Source organism: Anopheles merus, chromosome 2L, assembly GCF_017562075.2.
Source record: "Anopheles merus strain MAF chromosome 2L, AmerM5.1, whole genome shotgun sequence".
Lineage (NCBI taxonomy): Eukaryota > Metazoa > Arthropoda > Insecta > Diptera > Culicidae > Anopheles > Anopheles merus.
The window spans coordinates 24,974,054-24,998,969 of record NC_054083.1 but is presented as its reverse complement, the minus strand read 5'-3'; the positions used below and the strand labels follow the sequence as shown (position 1 = coordinate 24,998,969).

General features: G+C 42.3%; 1 protein-coding gene across 2 annotated transcripts in view; it reads left to right on the top strand.

Moving 5' to 3' along the window:
• The window catches only part of LOC121591574 (cyclin-dependent kinase 14), a 131,823-nt gene that overhangs the window by 47,480 nt on the left and 59,427 nt on the right, over positions 1-24,916 (top strand). The gene's annotated exons all lie outside the window — the stretch shown is intronic.

The following is a 24,916-nucleotide window of genomic DNA, read 5'->3' as shown; positions in this document are numbered from 1 at the left end:
ATAGGAGGGGAATTTTTTTGTTAATCGTAAACTTCCTGCGCCCTGTGTTATTCTACTCTCATGGGGGCGATATTGAGCGATTTACTCGGCAGCCAGAATTTATAGTGTAGTTTTTCGTGGAAAATTTTCTGTTTATCTAGTGTGCGTGTGCTGCACCAGCAAAAGCCATAGGAAGTTATTTTCTTTCCCTGTTGAAAAGTTGGGAAAGTTTGCCTACGGTTAGGCAACATGATACCGCACTATACGTGCAACACCCTTCCTGGAACAATTTAGCATAGTGTGGAAAGTGATACGGTACAGCAATAAGTACAATAAAGTGTGCGAGTGATAGCCGTTGAAACCTGAGCTGCGGTAGCGTTGAATCAATAAAAGTGTTTATTTATAGTATTGTATGATATACCTGAGGATCACTACCCTTTCCCAGATGTTCATAGATTGCTCAGTATTTCGGAACTCCTCTTGAAAAAGCACTATGCTGAATTGGGATGATGTTTGCATAATCACATAATGGACAGAAGGAAGCCAAAGAAGAAAAAAAGCTGGGTACAGATGGTCAATTTCGATTGCCCGGTCCAAGGACATGGGGCCAAGCTAGCGCTGTGCGGTACTTGCAGCCAAAATCGTAAAATCGATAGTGTTGCCTTACCTGCGGTGCTGCAATTTTTCTAAGTGCCCACTGTTGATAAAAATAGAACCGGAAGATATTTTTATACCGCAAATCGCAATGAGCAAAAGCCATTCGAGAATCGTTTGTTATGGCAGTTTATGTATGATTTTTGCATATCTGGACGTTGTTTAGATTGCGGAATCTATTTTTGGGACTTTATGCTTTGCTATTTGTGTAGGTATGTAACGCGCTAAAAGTGTTGCGAATCTATAGGTTGATTGACGTGTGTAAGAGCGAACAGTCGCATGGTGCCGTGGGAAGGTGATAGCACCAATGCACCATGAGTCGCGAGTTCGAATCCGATCAGAATGCACCAAGCAATCAAATATACTACAAATTGTGAACGTACAATACTCTACTACTTCTTTACTTCTTTACCTACTAAAAACAACTACCAACTCATTAGTAGTCAAACTTTTAAACATCGATTTTAAAACGATACAGCAACTTTGCTGAATGTATGCAAGTAAAGCCGGGCAACATCACCGTTCACTTGAGTACCACTAATTCAATAAAAAAGCTTCCAATCCAATTCGCATCGTTAACGAGGTCTATATGCACTCGGGCATACTGGAATAAAAGTGTACACAACAATTACGCGGTGGAATGATTTTCCCGCTGCAGCAGAAGAGTTTTTGCACATACACCAAGTGGTGCTGTTGGTGTTGATGATCTGGACCGATGGGTATGATAAGTATGTGCAACATGAGAAAAAAAGAGTGTTTCAAAGGGAGATCCCTATTAATTTCGCTATTTTTCCCAGTATGTATGTGCAACGATCTGCAGTGAGTTAGCTTTGATGCGCTGTTAAACTTGCAATTAAACGTGAAACGTGATGGTTGCGCCAGTGCACTTTTTCATTACACTCTTGCTTGTTTGTGTATGCGTACTACATACTGCGAGTGTGCAGCATATTTGATAGCATTTGGCTTAATGTTTGTACAATTAAATGCCCGGGATTACGCGTTTGAAACTTTGGTAAAAGCGAGCAACTTTTTCGCAAGCGTACGATACAAGTGGAAGCTGCTGGTTATATTTTGACGGCATCTCTCTGTCTCGCAATGACATAAACGTTCGTCCGACGGTTTCCAGAGAAGAAGAAAAAAAATGCGCAAATTGCGCGCTATTGCTTTTGACGATGGATAATATGTGCAGCTGTGTTTGCTGACGATGCTGCCGTAAGCGAGTGAGTGTTAACAGGCAAGCCGATTTGCTTGCCCATCATCACCAGCAACGCGCGGGAACGTGTGTGAAAATTTACCAATTTTCCATTCGTTTCAGTTGCGTTTTTTGGTTTCGTTTTTCGGTGATGTTTGTTTGCCCTTGATGTGCTGGAAGTGATGAAGTAATCGTTTTATTCTACCATTTAATTAACTTTCTGTTTATTGTGGCAAGTGAAAGTTTTACATTGATTTTTGTCTGTGCAGTAGTGCGTTGTTCTGCAGCAGATAGAGGAAGTAGAGACAGCGCAGTACATGTTTGCTGCTGATCTGTCGCTTTCCTTCGTTATTGAACACTGAAGAAGATTTTTCCCCATACTATGGAAAAAAACTCAATTTTAATGCTTAAGTTCGATGCAAAAATTAATTTTCAAACACACTGCTTTGGTAATTAACTATGCCACTGTAAAGTAATGTACAAGAATGCATATTCATCAATGATGTAAACTACCAATTGAACAATTGTAAGGTGTTGTTTTGTACCGGTTGTGCTACTCGCTGAATTACTATTCCCATTCTCCGTACGCGGGCTCCCGAAAATATGGTAAAGCTCTCCCCCATAGCCGCTGTGAGCCGCGCCAAATGCATTATCAATCGGGCCTGGATGAGTGAATCGACAAACCCCCGGCCGTGTTGTGCCTCTTGTGTTTGCAAATTACTTTTTAATTAGTTTCACTTTGTTTGGCCAAGTAGGTAATTTTATTTTCCCACTCGAGTTACGCGATGCCGGCACACGGATAAAAATCGGCGTGAAAAGCAAGGGAAACGGGGAACGACTGTTGTACGGCGGCCTTGGTTGTGCTTTCCTGTGGTGCAAAAGTTGGTCGTGTGGTGTCGCATGACTGAACGTAATCTGTTTCGCTATTGCCGCGATGCTGTTGTGATGCCGTTTAGCCCACAGAAGTGCGTCAAAATTGCATCCCGAGTTTGACGTGAAAATGTTTGCATTCAAATTCGAGGAGCGTAATTGTTGATGAGATGGTGCTGTGAGTGAGCGTGTTGTGGGAAAACATCGGGGAGGAAGTAACGCATAGAAAATGGTAACACACAAAAAACAGCTTCCCAAAAGCAGTCTGGGAACGTTTTTTTTTGTTGCTGCGATAACATGATGCGTGGCGACGTTTCTCGTTTCTAGTTGGGCAGAAAATGTGGCGGCGGTCAACGGTTGCCTGTTTTTCCGGAATCATTCAGCTGGAAAGCCGAGATTGTGCGGAACCACCATCTCCACCATCTCCACCTCCGACCGAGTTCATGGAAAACCACAGGAGATGCTCCAAATATTCTCACAGCAGCACGTTGGTCCCGATTGTCGGGCATAGATGCGCACTACACCGAAGAGACGTGTTAGACGTGTGGGGCAAGTGCAGCACACGCTGCATTCGATACGGACGCGCTGATAACCTCATTTGTTGTGGGCTCGCTGTTTTGTTTTTTTTTCATGGGCGTCTACTGTGCGCTTCTGTTGTGAAGTGACGAGCAGTCGAGCGCACACTGGCGGAAGTGAATGGAGCGAACGGACTGTATCGACCGGAAGGAAATGGTTGGTAGCGTCAGGCAGAGAATAGAGAGAGAGAGATTGTGCGTTTCGGTGGTGGGATGGGGTAGGGCGTTGATTATTGTTTCGCCCTTCACCAAAGCATGATGTTAATGCTGTGCCTGGGGTAATGGATAACCCTGGTGCAACTTTATTTTTGATAAATTTGAAAACTTTATCCAAAATAATGTATGTTTTGCTGCGGTCGATTTTATTTATATATCCGATATTGGGTGTCGAATTTGGGGAAAAAGTTGTTTGAAAACAAACAGAGACATTTTGTCGATGGTTTGTCTTTTGTGCCATGGGAGATGATTATTCTTTTTATAACTGCGGCGCTCATAAAGTTGAACAATTACTATTGTGTATGGCCAATGAGGAATGGAACAAAGCAATGGGTAAAATTTGAATTTTTCTTTTACAGAAAAATGTAAATCAATAAATTCATTCTGTATTTTATATATTTTTGTATGTTTTGAAGTTAAAATTTGTCCGCCAATTAGGCTTAACCAAAAGTATTATACTTAATTATTCTAATCAAACCTAAAGAGAATATTACACATTATAATTGCTAGGTCACACTTGAATCTCATATACATCCATCTCCTAGTTATATCTTCTATAAATAACATTTATATCTCCACAATCGATTAAATCACTAGGAATGAGTGCTAAGAACTTTGCAAAGATTGAGATGAAATAAATCATCACATGATTTGTATGTCACTCAGATTGTTGCGACTAGCGACTTAGTAACAGACAATTAATTCTCTTATGAGTTAAAAATCTCTTTTGGGAGTTAAGTCGAGATGATTGGCTTAGCTCTACACGACGACTAGTACGTACGTAAATCTTTAGAGAGTCGAATCAATATTTAGAGAGTTCTTTAAAAAATATGAAATAAGTAAAAAGCTCTTTCAAGAAATAGCTGAAATAGCTCTTTCAAGAGTTGATGGAGTGATTTTGTTCTTCATCCCGATTGTTAGATACCCATAGTGAGTAAATTCATTTGTAAGTCGAGCAACTCTTTGAAGAGTTAATCTTGGATTTAATCTTTGCACTAAATTGTAATTCTTTAATATTTTTTTTAAATTATTCTTAACAATATACCTCGACATTCGAACACACTAACTCACTCTTTATTAACTCCTGCAACTGAGCTTTTTCCCACATTTTTTATTAAAATAAATGACTAAATTGCGTGAAGTTCTTTTATAAATGAATTCATTGCGGCAGACGAACGAAGAATGTAAAGAAACGAACACATACGTGTTCAATATACATCAAGATCAATACTGTTGCCTCCCATTTTGTCAGTTTCATTATGGAATGGACATGCAAACTGTGCCCACGGGGCAAGCAGTAAGTGAAAACAGGAGCACGTGCATCACGAGCATCACTTCGCAGATAATTTCGACCACTGCACACGTGTGCAAGGGACCATGCAACGTGCTGCAGTTTCTGGGTATGAATTTTAAAGAACAATTTGCACAACTCGAGAAGCTGCCACTGCTGTGACAAAAAAAAAAACACAACCGCTCGAGCCAATGGCTGATGCGACACGTGCGTAGTATATATGCAGAGCGTTAACATGGCGCATACACACACATCTACAAGAGGACACAGTTGTTCAAACATGTTCGATGAAGAGAGGTACACATACGCCGAGCAAAAAGAAAAGACAAAAACAACTCGTGTGGGTGTAATGAGTTGTGTCACACACTTCCCGGGCAGGGAAAATGCACTTGCAAATGGGAATGGTCGTGCTGTTTTTGTGCCCGTGTTCCGTGGGTGAAACTGGCGAGTATCGATTGGTAGTAAAAGTAGTCGGTGTCGTGGCAAATTTTGTGTAAATTATTTGCCACCCAGCACATTTTTCGCTGCCCATTATGCGTTATGCGGGCGCTTGCTTTCATTCTCGCAGCATTTTTCCTTTTTGTTTATGCGAAACGGTTCCATACCCAATCGTTGTGAGTTGGAAAGGATGGCTGGAAGCTGCTGCTGCTACTACTGCTTTCCCATGTGGACAAATGGACCTAATGAAATAAATTTCGGCCTGGATAAAGGGCCGAGCAGAGCATAATAAATAGTGCACGATGTCGTCATCCCGTGTGCATGCGAGGCTGCAGACGAGAGTGCACGGAATGCTTGGGTAGTTAGAAATATTACACGTTTCGGCCGGCATTTCAACGTCATCATCATCATCATCGTCGTTGTCGTGGGTAGTAAAAGTATGCATAAAGCGCAACGAACACACGAAAACACCTGCACAACAACGGGAACGTTGAAGGGGCAGCATCCGGGAGCATTCAGTTTCCGTGTGCAGCTGCATTGCATAAAACCTTAGGCCGTCCAGACAGACGCGACCGTCGCATCATCGTGTCGTTCGCAGCGCAGAAAATGGTCTATTTGATCCCACTCTCTCGCACAAAGTCTTCCCCTCGGTGCAGTGGAGGGTTTTTGGCCACCCCCTTTCGTTGGTTTCGGGGACGTGGTGCTGCATTATAATTCTCCCCCTACCACACACAGCTCTGGTGTGTTAGAGTGTGCAGGCGTGTGTTGTTGTCTCTTTGATGTTTTCTACAGCGCAAGAGCGCGAGAGTGTTCAATATGACGAAGAAAGGGTTAGACGCCTGAATTTCGCTGAACCTTCGCCACTGGACTCGGCGTTGTTGTGCACACAGCGTGAACACCATCTTGCCATGCGGGGGGGTAGCTGCATGTGCATCGATGGCCCCACGTCGACACACACGGTCCACGGTGAATGGGAATAAGCTGCAATATGGTGGTATTACAGGCCCTCTTCTGGAAATGGCTTTTTGGGTCGATGTTCGTTACGCTACACGAGTTTGGATGCATAGGAGGTCCAGCTGGAGCAGAGGGAGCGTATTGATTGCGTGAGATTAGAAGAAAAGGACATAATGAGAGCAGCGGTTTGATTTAGAGCACGGTGGTTTAGTGATGCTCTGTGCATCGGGAACTAATGAAAAGGCGTGTGGTGATGCACCCTGATGTTTTCTAAATGCTGTGCTTAACCGTCCATTCGTGTACAGCTCTCGGTGAAGTATTTGTGAGCTGTGCAGTCCCAAGGGACGGACCGATAGTATGTGGTTTGGTTGGATATAATGAAAAGCCGTTTTATTTGTTAGGATTCTTGTATTTTGGTCGTCAGATAGATTTTTGAACCTTTCCAAATATATTCTAGTGAGTATTACTGTGAGTGATGTGTTGAAGAGTCCTAAGTTTAGGTTTGTAGGATGAGTTGAAAGCCTCAAACGTCGTCATTCATCGAAATAAATAAAGTCTGTCTGGAATAGTTTTGTAATCTTGAGGCATCCATCTTAAACTGATTAAACATATCTAAAATAGACGTATCAGGCACAATCTCATCGCAATTCAATTGGAAAATAATCTTCTTGGAAAGCGCTCTCTCGTAGCCTTAATTGAGCGTTACCGAAAATACGCCCGTCAAACGTAACAGTATCATTTTTGCCTTATAATCTAACCCCCAGCAGTCTTTGCACCCAAGAAATGCCTTGTTTTTCTTCCGCACAAATACATGCATTTTCGTCTTTTCTGGATAGCTGGAACATTGCAGTGGTACTTTGCGTAGGTGAGAACAACGTACACAACGTCTCTCAAGCACGGTCAGGGTGTTGTGAGTAGCGATACGGCAGAACATGATTTCGCCCGAGAAACGTGTTCTCGCATAAAAATCACCTGCTTCGTTGCGGATGGAACAGTTGGCAAAGAAGTCAACGCGTAGGCACCGTTGTAGGCGCACTGTTGTCAAACAAGAACATTGAGCAAACAACTGAACGGCATGCAGACAGTAGTTCGTTGTGTTGGCACGACATTTGCCAAGAAGGCTGGTACCAATTGGTCTTTAAAACTGCGTACTTTTCTTCGCTTCTTCGTTAGTGTTCTAGGCGTAGGATGGTTTGTTTGGTTCAGGAGGATGAACAGAAGATAGAAGCGAGCAAAAGAGCATTGTTCGTTTGCCGTGTTGTCGTTTTGTTAATGCAGCTTTTTAGCTCTCAGACTTTAGAACAAGATAACGTCAGTGCAACCGAAGATCTTGTTTTCCTTGGATCATTTTTTAGGTTAAATTTTCTGACCGAGACAACTTCTGTGTCTTCTCCACTTGTTGTATAGCAAAGATGTCTTGTGTCCAGTCAACGCCCAATTGTCCCATATTTGGGTTACTTTTTTTCTCCAACATTCTGAACAAAACTCTACAATTTCTTCAGGATCTTCTATCGACCAAGAGAGTTTCTACGTACGTCATTTGTGGGTTGTACAAGAGCCTTGTTTTGATATGTTTATATCGGTAAAACACAAAAAGTTCCGGTCTTGTTTTGTTTGATGACAGGATGCGTGATTTTAGTTCAGATTGTGGTTTCGCTTACCTCCTGTCCTCCGACCGGGTACACGCCACACACCGGGTAAACGGATTTCGGTATGTTTGATGTGGTCGTATGTGGAACGTGTTGAAGTGCTTTTCGGTAAATTGAACTAATTCCCAGCCCGAGGATATAACTGTGCGAAAGGATTGAATGTGTGTGTGTGTGTGTGTGGGGTTAACAGTAAAACTAGGGTGAGCTTTTGGGACGACAGTTTCGCCACCAGTGTGTACTGTTTGTGGTTTTATGTCACGAATTTTCACACCGGATCGTGTCGGAGCTTTAGGAGTGTTGCCGTTTGTACTTTTATGGTAAAATTGTTCTCTACAATGCATCTCGTGTATCTTTAATATCTAAAAACATGTTTCTGTGGCTTTACTGCTTCAATTTGAATCTTCAAGCTCAGCTTATCGTTTAAAGTGGAATCGTAAGCGTGTCCCTCCACCATGCCATAAAACCTTTTAATGATCATCCATGGCCCCAGCGAACCGCATATTAGTTTCCAAAACATTTTAATGATACTCCAAAATCCCTCCCACCATTTAACATATCTCACATATCCTTACCGGCATCCTTTCTGTTTTTTAGGGCGGTGTGTTTCTATTTTTTTTCTGTTTGCACTGTATCCATGTATTATATCGCTGATATTAAATTCTATTACGCTGGCACGAGAAACAAAAATGCATGTTAAAAGCACACGAAGCACCGAGTCCGACGAGGGCCAAACGGTGGCAGAATCAAATATTCAAAGTCACGCGTGCTGTGGCTCGCCGAGGGGGGATTTTGGCATCCAAAAATTGCTCAAATACTCGCCGCGTGTGCACTTTAGCCTGTACTGCTCACATCAATGTGCCTGTGTGCCGGGCAGCAGCAGCAGCAGCAGCAGCGGCAAGCAGTCTTTGATGTGTGTCTTCAAATTATGTTCCGTCATAAAATATTGATCGCTGGAACCGTTTCGAGTGGTGGGTACCTTTATGCTTTTCGGTGCAGAGTGTGTTGGATAATCGTATGCTTCGGTGTGTTGTGCACTAAGAACATCTAGATGGTTTGGGTGCTTGAAGAGATATAAGCTTACTTTAAAGCTGTAAGTTTATGCATGGCGAATCTTGAATGCTGTACACTCGGTTATGAAGCAATCAAGCGCTTTGAAGCGATTAAACGATAAACCTTTTGTGGTGATTCTGATGAATAGAGCCGCGATAATGGACCGATGTGTTATCGTGCGTAGCGTTAATTGTGTCTTTCTTCTAAACCACACAATTAATGGTACGCTCATTATCGATTGTGCTGAACCTAACCACGAAATGGAACGTAACACCAATTACAATTGATTTGGAGCATGAGGTTGCTTTGTAAGTGTGACTTTTCACATGTTCAGTGTAAGTAAGTTACTCTAAGGGCTTGATAAGATGTTATGGTCGTAATATAGCTAATTTATTAGATTACTATAATATTATATTTTATATTTTCAAAGAAGAGAAGATTATTACATATTAGTCACTCATAGCCAAGCTCATTAGTAGTGGTTCTGGCGGGCCTTTTGTAGAAATTGATAAGTTAATTGATAACGAGTAGAAATTTTACAAAATAAAATATTGGTTGAATTGCACATTTCAGCTATATTTATCTGTTCCATATTATTTGTTTGACAAAACGGGTTAAGTGTAGTTTAGCACATTGAATTACAGTTGTATTGCTGCATTTAAATTATATACCATTCCATCCCGCTCCGATACTTTCGGAATAGAAATGTATAGTTTTGGACTAGTTTGGGCCCCACCTGCATTCACTGAACGGAACAAAAACGCGCACACATGTTTTATTAAGCGCTATGGAAATTATGAATACTTCAGTGGATAAATATTGTTCCAACCCAGCAGCAGAGCCCGGATAACAGCGGTCAACTCATATTTCACCGACACCACTGGTTTGGGTGTGTGTGTGTGTAGTGCGTCTCCGAAAGTTTTGCAACATGTTGTGAATATTTTATGTCACCTGCAATCACAACGCAAACATGGTTGAATGAATTTTTCACCTGTTCGGCTCGTGCAACCCACGGCCGCACGGCAGTGTGCGAAGGTGGACAGTTCCCATGCACGTAGGCGGGATGGAAAATCGATCAACCCATCAAGCGCCCACCACTTCTACACGTGTGAGGGGGAAAAGGCGGGCAGGTTGGTGTGTGAAAGTTTGCACCCCATAAACATGAAGCTTTCGTGTTCGGTGCCCTTTCGGTCTAACCGGGGAGGAAGGTCATTGACAGCTCTGGGGGTCAGAACTCAGAATGGGCTGAGAGAGAGAATACGGCTCCTCCTGCTCCTCTCTGTCTCTGTTGATGGACAGGATTTGTGTATGCAAATAAGTCATGGAGAGTGTCATTTATGCAGCGTGTCAAGCAGGCCTTTTCAGTGTACACTCCCCCCGGGGGGTGGTGGTATTGCTTTATCAGTGTCAATAACGCTGCCACAATCTCTGCTATGTGTCGTGTGTGAAGCATCCCCATGCCGTGCTGAAATGCATTACCCCAGTCCGGCTCGTGGGGGTGTGCAGGATGTGCACGGCTGGGAAAATTATGTTGACCTCCAAAAGGGGGGGAAATTGTACGAATGAAGATCCTTTGCTGATAGGCTTGAATAGGATTGATTGATTGGTTGATTGATTGAGTGGTTTTAGAGAGAGAGAGAGAGAGAGAAAGCGGAAGCCTCCGTTGTTTCTAGTTGTGGTTTGGCGTTATTGATTTTTAATGTTATTTGCTCAGCCAATTGAAAAACACTTTACACCAGCCTGTTTGGGGAAAACAAGTGGGGTACCAGAATTTGTACGACAACGGTAAATGAATCGTCTCTCGTGTGAAAATTAAATTTAGCTGCGTGGAAAAAGTTTGCCCTTTTTTTAAATTCTCATAATCAGCTTAGGCTCAAAGTTTTTTTCTTCTTATGCTAATTTTTCTCTTTCCACTATCTTCTATCCTCACTGAATTTATGTGCATTTATGGGCTGCAGCTACAAAAAGGAGATGAAACAAAAAATCCAATTTTAATGACATTAGTTCATTCGAATGAAAGCAAACCACCGGTTCTGTATGGGAAAATCCTTAAGAAAAACATAGTAAAGAAGAAAATTTTAACACACACTTTGTGCCGTTTTGGTGTGTCTCTTTGGTGTGCCTTTCCCTTACCCACGCATACCGGTGCAGTTCACTGCTACGTTATGTGTCGCTTGTGCTAAAACCCAAGCCGGTGGGAAGAACATCTAGGATTTTTGCAGGAAGTTTGCGTGTGAGCTTGAATTATTCATGACAGCTTGTCGAACGCTTTTCAGACCTTTAAAAAAACGCCCTCCTTTCCCTGTCTGGAACACGATCCCAGCAACGAGGGAAAGAAAAACAACAAAAAAGCTACTTCTTTCTTCTCGATCTTTTTCTCGTTTAGTAACTGCAATAGATCGTAAGCCGGGGCCGAAATTGGCAAAGGAAGATGCTAGTAGACGCGTTAGTGGGTTGTTTTTTTATCCTGACGCTTTCTCTCGTCCTCTAACCATAGCTTTGCAACACAGTGATCGGTGGTTGAACAAATCGGGTTTGACAAGAGCCCGTCCAGAAAGCTCCGAAATATGCACCATCGTTTTATAGTTTGGTTTCTAGTAGCGGGGGCTATAAGAGCTGCTGGTGGTAGCGAAAATTTATAGCCCAAAAACACTGAACCAACACTGGGAGAGATGTGTCTAGCTGGTGAGCTAAACGGACGTAGCACACTTTATTGGATTAGTATCGGTTCGAGTATTTCTCACTCGGTTGTAGAGACTCGAGGTTTATTTTTTGCCAGCAAGGTTCTGGGCATTTCCATCTGCAGTGAGGAAATTAAATCAATGTTGGTTGGTGTTCGTTAGCTGGCTGGCGAAATAATCCATTGTTTGACAAACTTTTAAATTGATAAACTAAATGCTTTTGCACGATATTTTTACTCAACTCGTTTAAATCTGTTACGAAAAATGCGAGTGAAATGTTGCTTCTGTATTTGGAATAGAAGCGTTTGGAGTGCGATTATTCAATTTGAAACTTCCAAGTAAGTTCGATAGAATATTATGAACTCAGCGAAACGAAATTTTGATTAATGGTTTGTAAAATGTCTTCGTCAGATCATTTAAGCTGTCAATAATGTTTTCCCATCGGGTAGTAGTGATGGTGTTGTGGACTAACGGGATGTTGCTGCAACACCTATTAAGCTGTCAAATGATGTTCTCCTGCTCGGTCCTGTTGTCCACTTTGTGCTTGGCTCACAAAACTCAATAACTTTATTGGGCAGCCGCAGCAGCGCAAGTGATAGCAGTGTCAACTCGTTTACCATTAGCTCGGTGTGAGCGTTTAGAATGGGTACTAGGGAAGAAAAGGAGAGAGGTCAAATTTTGTCATCATCGACCCGTTGCCGATCCTTGCTCTGCTGCAAGGACTGCAGGATGGGTGGCGGTTGGTCATAATGTGATTTTAATGTCAAAAATACTTATAAACAAGCTGTTCAACATCAGCTTCCTTTTTACTGTGATATGGTAGTTATGATGCCACCAGCTGCAGGACGAAAAGCATTCAAGATGCAGATGCACTCGAGATGAAAAAATGGTGGTGCGGATTGCAAAAAGGGATACTTTTTTTAGCAATATATTGTAGGTTTCTATTTTCTTCTCTCTTTAGGTCTTAAAGTTTGTTTTAAAGAGATTTTCAAAGGCTTCTTTGCAGTACTGCAAGATGTCATGAGCGTCAAGAGATGTTCACCAAAGAAAACAATGAACATATCCGTAGTAGCTTGATGCTCATTGTTGATACTCAATAAAAGTGCGTGCATGACACCTGGATTCAGGATCAGGATTCAGGATTTTGAAGGATCAGGAAGTGACTGCACATGGCTTGCACAAAATGCCACCAAGCATGTCATGGTCGCACCAACTGTTTGAATCTCACCTCTGATCATCACAGTAGAGCTCGTAACGCCGACATGATTTTGTTTCAGCCGGAATTTGTCATGCCTATGTCAGTGACATTTTGCAGAACGGATTACAGGGAAAAAAATGTCATGACATAGTGACTGACTCATCGATGGTCGCCAAAATATCACGAAACATGCATTGGTAACACCAATCGTTTTAAGTATCACAATTGACTACGTGATGCTGAAATGGATTTTGTTTTAGTCAGATTTTTTATGACATTGACTGTAACATTTTGCAAAACTGCTTGTTTGGATTTTCCCATATAAAGATTTTTTACTAGATATGTTATTACTTTTTTGTGAGATGTTGTTGCTTCTAGTCTACAGTGCTATGAAAATGTTTCCTAATAGAGTTATTTTCTATTTTTCATTGCAGGTGAGTAGCCCAACGTTATTACAAGGATCAGAATTTACTCTTACTGAAAAGCGGAAATGGTATGGTACAAGCTCCTTCATTGATCCACAATTTCAATTTTAAAAGATGACTTCATTCACTGGCTCCAATGCAAACCAATTTAAACAGTTTGAAGCATTTCATACGAAAGCATTAATCGGACCGGACACAGTCGATTTACGATTACTTTTTACAGAAAACAAGCATTTAAGCGTTACACAAAGACGCTACATCCTGTTCTCTGACTCGCCTCCCCGTCCGTTTGACAAAACTTTGTCACTGTTCTACTGCGCGGTTGGTTTGGTTTACGGGGTAATTGTCCCTTCGGCGTAGAATGGTACAGCTCGAAGTGGAAGACAGAGCAAAAAGAAACTTTTCTAATTTCACAAGTGGTAAACTCGTCGAGTGACAATTGATTCGGTTTTCTCTTGTTCTTTTTTCCCTTCCGTTTCGGTTGTCGTCCTCATCGGGTGGCACAATGAAAATCTAGACTACAAACTTTATTTTTCCTTCCTTCCACAGCAACTTTATTGTGTTGCTTTTCGGTTGGAAACTGGGTTCGTTGTTTTACATTTTTGTTCACTTTAATCAAACATTAGCGTTCCGAAAGTGTAACATTTTCATTTCAATAAAGACACCATTCGAGAAGTTTTAATAATCCTGTCAATGATTGATCTGTATCATCGAGCTACATGTGTCACAGCTTTAAGGGTTCATTTTTTTGTTATTATCTCAGTCGAGTGCGTTTAAATCAAAGAAAAGCCGCATCTTTTCATCATTAAACCTACTCCCACTTTTTCTAACATGATATGTTTTTTCTTCCTCACAATTCCTACACGCTCACGTACGTGTAAAACGGCATTCACAGGGTGTCACCGTATCGCGTATGAAAGTGGGAGAACGGCGGTAGCCCTTTTTATGCGAATGACACTAAAGCCATCTTCAGGCCGTTTCATTCAAACATCCATTCATTTCGTGTCAACCTGTCATGTAGAAGGGCAAGCGAAGGTTCCTCCTTTCCATGCTACACTCCGTCTCTAGAGTACGCAACTTCATGTCACCGAGAATGATGAATGTCATTTGCAGCCTGTTTTGAATGGCTTGACAGAAAATAAAGAATCCTAAGGGAGCGCACATTTTGTTTATCGGCTCCTGGTTCTGTGGCTGAATCTCTCGAGTTTGGCTACCAGGGGATGGATGATTGTAAAGCTTCTATTTGAAGGCTGTCAAAAGGCATGGGCATAGTGCTTTACCGGCGAGTACAAGCATTGTTTGAGTTTACATCTTTGCTCTAAATAATTATTCACTTCCTGAAGTTAACTCTACCGTGCAACTCCTCACTAAGGAGCTTATTAGCTGAATCCATTGATGATCCAATATGCAACTGAATGCTTTACCTCGGATGCAGCAGAGTGGCAATAAAGTGTCTTTTCGTCGGTATAATGCCAAAGTATGAAACATAATAAAGACTCCTTTTTCTCTGGTGAAGCACTCTGGTTCGGTGGGAGGCTTTGATAGCCCCTAGAATGCTGTTAAAAGTGTGTCTCGTTTTTAAGTACCTCGTAAGCAATGCGATACACGATGTGTATAGCCCGTGTGCTGCTGCGGTTTCCCCTCACCCGCTAATGAAGGCATATGATTCGACGCATTGCGTCGCGGTGTGTACTGTGTAAAGTTGAAGAATGTATGTAGAGTATGGTTACACACACACTTCAAGCCCTGTTATCTTCATTCATGGCACGAAAGAACTGGAGTTTCTGCTCGCCGTAAGGAAATAATAGGAAGCAGCAACAACGATTAGCTTCCGCCATCTTGAGTTAATGGTTTCACGCTCATTTTGCGTCACTGCTGGAAGCAGCAGCATCAGCAGCAGCAGCAGACAAATTGCGCTCGAAATATGCGTGAAATCCAATCTATGTATGTGCCGGGGCGCATAATCTGGGCACCGTGGTTGTCATTGATTTTTGGCTTTTGGAAACAATTTGCCTGTTTTGCTGTAATGCTTAACACAACAGGATTTTAGGGGAATAAATCTTTACCAAGATGGCACACATGCATAGGGACATATTTGCAAAATTGAAAAGGGGCGTAATGATGTCACTCATCAATTTGTAGAGAAAATAGATATTCTTCGGAAAATGAGAGAAAATAATTTGTATTTGCCTTTTTTTAATAGTGTAACAAATGTTCGCAACTGACTGTACATGACCAAAACGTTGTGTAGTTTTGTTCCGGCTGAAAAGGGAGTCACGCACAATGATTGATGGTATCATATTCATTCCAGCAGAGCCTACGGCCGCACATCCATCGTAACTATCCGCTCGTTTTTCTTCGAAGAATTCCTCCACCGTTGGCTGCGTTTGATCATTTTTATGGCCCCGATTATATCCTTACTGCATACTTTTTCTTCTCGTCTCTTCTACTGCTCAGCTTCTCAGGACTGGGATTTTGTCCGGCTCTAGGCCCGGCTAGGCTCGAAATCGATTCGGAGAAAATCCTTGCTCTATCACTTTAACAGCGAGAGATCTTTAAGAAACCTTCCATCGTTGCCAGTGTCGCTAGTTGAACAAACATTTTCATTCACGACGAGCTTTGTGTAGAAGAGCTCCCTTTCATAAACAGGCTGTACTACGGCACATGCGGAGGAAAACAAGGAGGGATGGGTGACACATTTGTGTGCTGCCCTTGTGTCCCCTTAGCACATTGAAAACATCCAATGAAAATTGTGTAATAAATGGTTTTATCTCTTGTCGTGAAGTCGTCGAGGGGGATGATTCGTCATGGGGGGGGGAGTGAAAGTTGAATCTTGAGCCACAGATGGAAAGGGAAAGTACCAAAATTATACGAACCGGAGAGAGGGGACAGACATCTACATTGTTTCGATTGAGCGAAGGATAAACGCGGTAGCCTTTTTCTATCCCAGCCCCCGAGATGGTTTAGACGAGTGGATTTTGCCGCGGTCAAACCGATTGCTGCGGGTGCGCTACTGCACTGGGCTTGACGAATGGCTTTGGCTCTGTGTGTGACCTAGGGGAGAAGGCCTAGTGATTTTCACCACCCTTCATTAAATGATAATCCGCGTGCAATCATAGAGGAGCCATTTTTCTCCACCCACACAAAGCCCTGCAGCTACATTTGCACAACGTTCGTGGTGGTGGGGACTGGGGGACAAAAAATCACCCTCTGGGGTGAATCCACATTTTCTTCCCTGCCGTTGTTGATTGGGAAAATGAAAATGAAAATCGGTTCCTTCCCCATGTTGTGTGCGTCCCGGTGGCATATCGCGAGCGATTTAACTCGATGGTGGTGCATACTTTTCGGATGAAACATTTTCACCCTCTTCAACGTGGTGTACACAACCTGCTGGGAGGAGGAAACTCGTCCTTAGGTACTGTCAGCGAAGCGTTTAGTGATTGAAGATTCCATCATGGATTTGCTTGTGTGCGGTTCGTTTTCCTGCCCCTTCCTTCGTTTGCCTTTGTTCGACTGGAAAGCTTACACGATTTATTATTTTCGGCAAATATTTGCCCACGAGCTGCTTGGGGTGGAAGGACGGATCTAGTTTAATACTTTTCTTTTTGTTTGTTTTTCCTCCATTTTTTAGAGGTTCTTAAACATTGATTTTTTTTGTTTCTCGTTCTGCTGTTACGTTTCACAAAAGTGGAAATAGATCAAATTACACAAGACTCTTGTAATGGCAAAGAAAGCGTTTGAAAGTGTGAACGAAATTTGGCCAGAAAACTCGCTTAATCATATTATCGTATCGCATTTGCATCAAAAATTTAACTATTTCTAACACTCGCGACCCAAGTTGTCGCTCACGCTTTTGTCACACCCGAAAATTGAACCTTTTTTAACATTCAGATCCACCAAAACTTTGAAAAATGCTCCCATTTACCTCTCAAGATGGGATTATTTGCTTCTTCCGCTTATTTGAACCAAACGTTTCGCGCGCAGTGATTAGTGAGCGGAAGGGTGTAGGAGAGGGAAATGGGATCGTGCTGGGATTGTAATTATCATAAAAAAGTCATTTTTCAACCGGCCCTCCCCCCTCCCCTCCATCACAAAGCTTAAGCAAAGGGGCAGGCGTTGAAATGAATCGCTTTTAACTCACCGGGGAACCGTTTGAGGCCGGCCCGACCCGAAAAAAAGGACCTTTGACCGGTCGGTTTGCGTCAGAGTTTGGTCGGTTGTGGTGGGTGTTCAGCGGCCAAATAGATCCGCTTTCCAGTGGGAAAAAGGGAAAAAAAAGGCCACGGTGGAGTTACGCCAGTGGACGCGCGCGCGGTACAGGGATTAAAAATCGTTGCAAAAATATGTACTCCAACGGGTGTCTAACGGGGCGGCGGCCTATCGTGCTCGTTGATTGTGCCTGCTAGTAGTGCGCTCGCCTTCACCGTGCACAAATGTAACCCGACCAGGGCACAAAAATAGTAGGAGGGGGGGGGGGGGGAAGAAAAAGAAGTCCGTTGTCCATGAAAAATGATCCCAATGATCCACGGGAACACATTTATCATGTTTGATTTACTTCAGCTGCCGGAAAATGGCAAAGGACAACGCTGTGTGTATGTGTGTGTCGCTTTGGAGGTTCGTTTTCTAGTGCTGTCCAGTTGTTTAATGGTTAGGCTTTATCTTTGCTTTCCAATGAAGATTATCTCTGTTTTTTTGTTTTTGCTGCGTGGGCTATTCATTCGCCGTCGAGCCCAAATTGATGTCGTTTCGCGTTAGCAAAAGACGATATCATTTTCCTCTCAAATCATTATTAATGCCAAAAATAGTTCGTTTAATGAGCAATTCGGGGCGAGCTGTAACGACCGAAATTGTGAATTTTGGAATCAAATTTTCATTTACTGTATTTTTCCTCGCGCTTTTGCTTACCTTATGCATAATAGCTTGCTTTAGCTATCTTCCAAATCCAACACACGTTCTTTGAAATAGAGACATAATCTTGAATCAGGATCGTTTTGTTTTGCCAAATTACAAATCTCAAGCCCAGAAAAGCAAACCATATTCATACCGCGCAGGGAATATTTTTATGTTTTTGTCGCTCGTTGTATGATAATGTTGCCCATTTCCATATCACCTCTTGTTTCCTTCCGCACACATTGCTCGAATCGAAGAGCACACCATTTGACTAAACGGCAGGCTTTTGCTGCTTCGCCGATGTTCAATCGAAGCTTGAAGGAAAAACTCGTTTGAATTATTCATATGGATAAGAGTCGTAATATGCCCTACGGGCAAGATTTGCCTACGCAAGAAGTAGGTCAAGCTTTTGCTTATCTCTCTGCCTCGCTGTATCCTATAGTTTTTTTGCGCTGTAGAACAACGTTTTACGTGTGTCATAAACAAAGTAAAATAGTATCATTTTCCGACGGAGCACAACGGAAGTAAAAGTGAACATGAATGTTCTACAACAACCTAGAAACCGGCACCATAATCATCATCATCGTCGTTCCTTATGACCTAAAACAATTGTACAATTTATTCGCAAGTGTTTGATCGTTCAAAGTGTGTGTATGTGTGTGCGTGTGCTTCCTTTTCACTAAGCGCAACAAGACGTTTTGCACCATATGCTACACAAGTTGCGACCGTTCCCAGGCTTCCCTGCAAACCCGGAAACATTCTCCGAAAGTATCGTGTACATCGCTAAATGTGTGCACGGAAGGTTTCTTTTGGAGACATTTATTTCATCACACCCTCTCTCTCTGTGTCTCGTTTACATTGTGGGAAGTTTTTATGCTTCGAATAGGCTGTAATGCTCGGTAAAACCGTGAATTCTAATAGGATGCCATTTCCTTTTTTTATTTGCTGGCACGAATAAAAAAACGAAGAGTTTTGCACGAGTGGTATTTTTCATCTCGGTGGTTGAGCGTTGTGAATCAAATCGTAGGGTTAGGTTATGTTTTTTGGAGAACGGGGGAAAACGGATAAAAGTGAAACATCCCTGAAAATAGTATCTGTTTGAGTTGGGAAAAAGGTTTTTCATGTTCCTGTTAAAATACACCTCGGGGGAACATTAAAACAGTGCCTCTGTTGTGTCCACTGGCGGATAAATTGTCGCCAATCGGTCGCTCGATGGGAATTTTATGTCCTTTTGTGGTTTTATGCCGAATGAAAGGCCGCTTAAACGAAAGTTTAGTGGTAGCATACTACAATTGAAAGGGAACAAGGTGTTGAATTGATTTAAACCTGATAGTTTCAATTGCAAAAGGTGCTAAAAATGGAGTTTTGCTTGTTAAACAGCTCCTTTTAAGCTATTGGTGGTCTATCAATTGCATAAATTTAGGGTGTTAGTTCTAATGATTGCATACCTTTGGGCGTATTCTCGAAATATCTTAATCTCTCGAAAGAAAATTAATTAAATTTATCAAAGCACAATAAAGATTGTGCCTCAGTCGCTTTACAAATGTTCTAACAACTTATCACATCATGGGACACGCCACGGGACAGACACACACCTGGCCCTGCATCGTCTCTGGCGGTGGTTGGTAGCGACCATTCATTTAAGCTACACTTTAGCACACACTTCGACTGAAGACGCTAAGCGTTCATTAGAATCCATTTCCAAACAGTGCGTCCACTTCTCGCCCCGCCGAAATTGCCGCCGACGCTGCCGCCCAGTATTTGCATATTTAAACAGTGCTGCCGATCTGTATCTGTTTACCCGGTACCGCCCACTGCGGGCCCGGACCGGATTAGATTGCTGTAACATCATATGGACGGTTTGGCTGTGTGTTGCCGCCACGCAGTCCAGCGGAATGAAAGCACGGGGAGTGATGAAAAAGCGACGAACAATTTCCTCATCATCCGGATACGGTTTCGGTGGAGGATAGTGAAATGTTTTTTTTTGTTTTTGTTTTATTAACTTCACTTTCGCTCGTTCGCTCCCGAGAGTCTCTTTCCCGGTGTCTCTCGGTAGCCACTTTGAAGATCTTTGTACATTTAAAGACTGTTTTTTTTCTCACTTTCCTGGTGTACTTCTTTAATTGCCCACGGGTGAATATGTTTACCTCATTGGAAATCCACCCCAGACTGCATGGTAACGGGAGAGAAATCCTTTTTTTTTTTTTCAAATACTGGTAGCGAACTCGGCACATCCACGACGGTGTGCTGTTTGTTTTCAAAAGGCATAATTATCAGGTAATTAAAATTTTATTGCACACTCTTTCGTGGGAGGCAGGTTTCGCGCTCCTCTGGCTTACTGCTACTATTTGCTCAAGTGAACAAGGTCGAAGAATGTTGTATTTTTTGTGTGTTAATATTAACCCTATCGTTTTGTTCTGCGAGAGAGAAGCGGTATGCCGATGAGGTGTGTGAGGATGCAACGGGCTTTAGTATATAAATTAAACCCACCTCGCACTGGTACACCTCGTGCAGGAAAGACAAATTCGAATCTAAATCTCATTGTTTACTCAATGGCAATAGCGAATCTGGAGTGTGTATTTACTGAGCAGTGGACTTGGAAGTTCGTCTTTGACTAACTGTTGCTACGTTCATTACATCGATAGGAAAAGAATTGTCTATTGCACACAACACCAAGTCCGCCTCAAAATCCATTTATTCTTCATGTACTATTCGATTCAAAAGCCATAAAAATGATTTTCATAGTTGACCTTTGTCACTTCCATTTAAATTCAAATTTGTTTTATTACCAGTAAGCTCCTTTTCTAAAAAAATCTTACTTTTTTTATAAGTGCAATGTTAATCCTTTACCAGTAAACGGACAAGCAAACAACGAAATATGAATTTACGTGAATGTTTCCAACACGACCACAAATGAAACGATATTGGCGTTCGCTTTTCGTTTTTCTTTTCGTATCTGGTGGGGAGATTTGCAGAAAATCTCTGTTATAAACGGTTCAAATTTGAATTTACCATTTGCCAAAACTGCAGCAGTTATGTTTTGTTCAACCAACCCCCTTTCCCCATTATCCCAACGAGGTCGTCGAGGTATTGTTTCGTTACGTTTCGTTGAGCGGTAACATATTGGAAGTGGAATAAACTAGAATTGCAAAAATTGCCCACACACACACACACACACACACACGAACGAACCCCACGCTGTGCGGCTAGACTAAGCGACTAGACGGCTTTTTCTGCCCGTGGTGCAATGAGGGTTGCGCTTCTGTTCCCGATTTGCCGTTCCGAAGGAGCGATGGTGGATGAATGGTGTTGCATTTATGATACTACTCCCCGGGAGGATAGATGTGTGTTCGCTCCTCCCTTTACGGTTACTACACTAGCAGAGAACGCTCGATCGTGTGTTTCTTCCCGACCGTTTGATTGGAAAATTTATGCTAAACCCACCTGCGTTCGTAGAAGGTGTGTGTTCGCTGTCAGATACTCCCCCTCGGATTCCCCGCATTTTGAGTCTGAACAGATACTCTACATCGGGATAGATGAGTTTGTTCGTTGGTTGTGTCACTGTTTTTTGCGTTACTCGTTGCAGCATAAATCTGGGTGTGTGTGTGTAGCTGTGGGTGTACCGAGGGGTGAGTGAGTACTCGCTGTCAGTGTTACCGTGGTTCATTTGCGGTGTACAGTGTGCACGGTAACCCCCACGTAGGGTGTGTAGCATAAATTTGAATTGAATCAATTTACGATCACCTGCTGTGCGTGGGGCCTGCTGTTGTATGCGTCTAAGCGGCGATGGCCATTGTCACACTAGCAACAGTTACAAAACATGCCCTGCCCAGGCTAGACTTTGAGGAAGCGGAGAGTGAGAGCGAAAAAAAAACAAAACCTCCAACGGAGAGTGCAATTGTGTCGTTTCTTCCGTCGCATAAATTCATCCCATACAACGCTACGATGTGAATGGAGCAGAGGATAGCAACAGCAACAGCAACGCATAAACCTCCCGGTCCATTGATACTGGGTTGAATTGGACAAAAAAGCACAGCATGAGCATACTGTAGGCCTCGGGTCTCTAATCCGCTGTAAAATTTATTAGAATCATGTCCCGCGAAATTGATTTATTTATCGCACGCCGACGTTCCCAGGGACACGCCGGGAGCGCACTGGAGGCAATTTCCATGGATTTTCACCTCGCTCTGGTACGGTTTGTGGGGCTGCAAGTAGAGGCTGCAAGGAGAGAGCACTGGAACCCAGTATCCTGTGCATTAGTTACAGTGTAACGGTTTTGCCGGATTGATTAGAAACCCGGCTAGAGATCGATGAGAGTTTGGGCTTTTGCGATTATCACGCACTCGGGATGAGAGGGGGTTGTAGGGAGTTTCCGCTTAGCGTTGCCATTTTCGTGGACAAGCTAGATCGGATTGAAGTGTCAGGAATAATGTGGGTATTACAGTTTTGGAAATAAGCTATTTTCCGCGTGATTCCGTATCATCGCGGTTTTGTAGACTGTTGCTATGGTGTCTAGTGGATTGTTCGCAGTTTATGTTCTGGCCTGTGGTGCGTAGAAGCGTTGGAAAGCGGATGTAGGTAATTAAAATGTCAAAAGTTGATCGTTCACGGCATGTAAATTGTGGTTATCAGTATGACTGTTGTGTCTTTGTTGGATGGTTGCTCAATAATTATGTCGTTATGGTGTGTAGCATCCTAGATACTGTTAAAAATCGTAGCATTACACAACTATATGAAACATATTTTCTATTAAGCTAATATATCCTTTTCTAATCCTTCAGGTGTTTTGGGAGGAAGCTATTACTAAAACTTTAAATTTATCTTTTTTTTTGTTGGAATGATTTCTTTTTTCTTCCATAATAGCGTTTTATTCTGTTTAGACGTTTTCAAACCCTTCCAATTTTATTTATTGTATCTTTAAGCAGCTAATTTTCTTAAAAAGTGCCTCGCAATCGCCTGTTAAAATAAACTTTGTTAAAACAAACGAACTTCCACTGTACTATTGTTGTGTAACTGCACGCCTTTTTGCTTTGTCATCGGCAGAGTGCATTTGAAAAGCTACACTGGGTTAACTGGTGCACAATAATCAGCTTTACCGCTCCAAACCGCACGAGACAAATTGCACACCGAACCGGGCTTTGGCCTAGGGTGTTGGGCGGTTGGGGCAATAAAATCGAAAAGAGCATCTACTCTCCAGGGTTGCTGCTGCTACTACTGCTGAAAGGAGTAACTTTTAATGGAATTTTAATTGTGTTGAAATGGCTTTTCGACCGAAAAGGGAATGAAAACTGTACCTTGTGCCGTACCAAATCGGGAAAATAAATATGCTTCATTGTGGGGAGGGGGTTCTCGCGCATACCAGGCCGCAGGTTGCGACCGGAGAGTGCATCAACAATGGTTAGAGAGCTGGGTCTGTGTGAGGTGTGTAAGTGTATATGGGTGCAAATCGAAACCGTTTGCAAACTTCCACCCAGAAACCGTGAAACTGTGCGCTGCTGGAGAAATTGTTGGCTTCTCATTTCTCCTGTCCACTTAACACCGAAACTGACAGGCTCTTATCATCGAACGCTCTGAGGGCTGTGTTGTTGGTGTGAGGTTTATCGGAAAGAAAACGGATGAAGGTGAAGCGGCAGTTCCTTTCGAATACTCCTGCTAAGCTAAACGTTTTATTTGCTCTTATAGGATTTTGTTTGTTTGTTTCTGCCCGTCTGCTTCGTAGGATCGATTTGGAGATCTACGATGAGCAAATTATATTTGAAAGGGCACAGAAACATTCGAAATTGATTCCAAGTTGAAGTCTTTTTTTTCTGGATGAATCACTCCAATATAGATGATCCTCATTTCAATATTTACTCAATATTTAAGCATAAATGTAAAGAGATGTTCACCCTGCTACGATGTTATGGAAAATAACTTTGCTCTTTGTGATAAATGGATTATTCCATTCCGCAGATAACCGCAGGCGAAGATGTCGTTTTAAGTCATCCAAATGTCACTGAAACCGACGGTCTTCCTTCCTCGGCTGATTTGTGTTCGCTACCGTTTACGCCATGCACTCCGTTTGAACGTTGGAATACAAAATCAAGCCCTCCGGGGTAATAAAATGCCCCATCGCTTATGATGGTGTGGTACGGGTTTGCTATGGCAGCAGAATGAGCGCGAATGGATGGTATACGGTTGGTTGGATATTCCGATGATGGCTTCCAGCGGGAGGTACAAAGTTTTCCAATGCTTCCAGCGATACTCTGTAATTCAATTACTGTCTGGGGCAGGTTGATACTTCCACAGAATGAAGTAGTAGAAGTAGTTAAATGTGGTTTGGTTGTCTTTAGAGTGAGTTATGGAACAATTTCGTTCAAATTTGAACTTCTTATCAAAGAAATAAAAAAAAAATAGTCAAAAGAGACCAAAATGTGTCTATATTAGGCCCGATTATTAAACACAAATTGTAAAGACAAGTTGTCAAAATCGGAAGATTTGTATTATGACATCCGTTTGTGTTGTGTGTTGGAAAAAAAATTTGACGAAACACAAACTCACAAGCATACTGCCAAGATACGTATTATGAAACACAAACGGAAATCCATAATTGTCAAACTGCTTTCCGTCAGCTTTTTGTCACGGAAAGGCGCCAATCTCAGATTGTTTGACCGACAAAACACAACAACAGAGTTTTTGCTGTTGCTTTCACGACAAAATATAAGTATTTTATTTCAGAAATAATCAATTTTATCATTTTAAATAAAAATATGTGTACTGCCATATCCATCAAATGGCGATAAGCTGGAGATACTGGTAACGTGATGCTGTTTTGGGTTAAGAAGCTGCTGTTATTTCCTTCCTCTGTTGTTCTT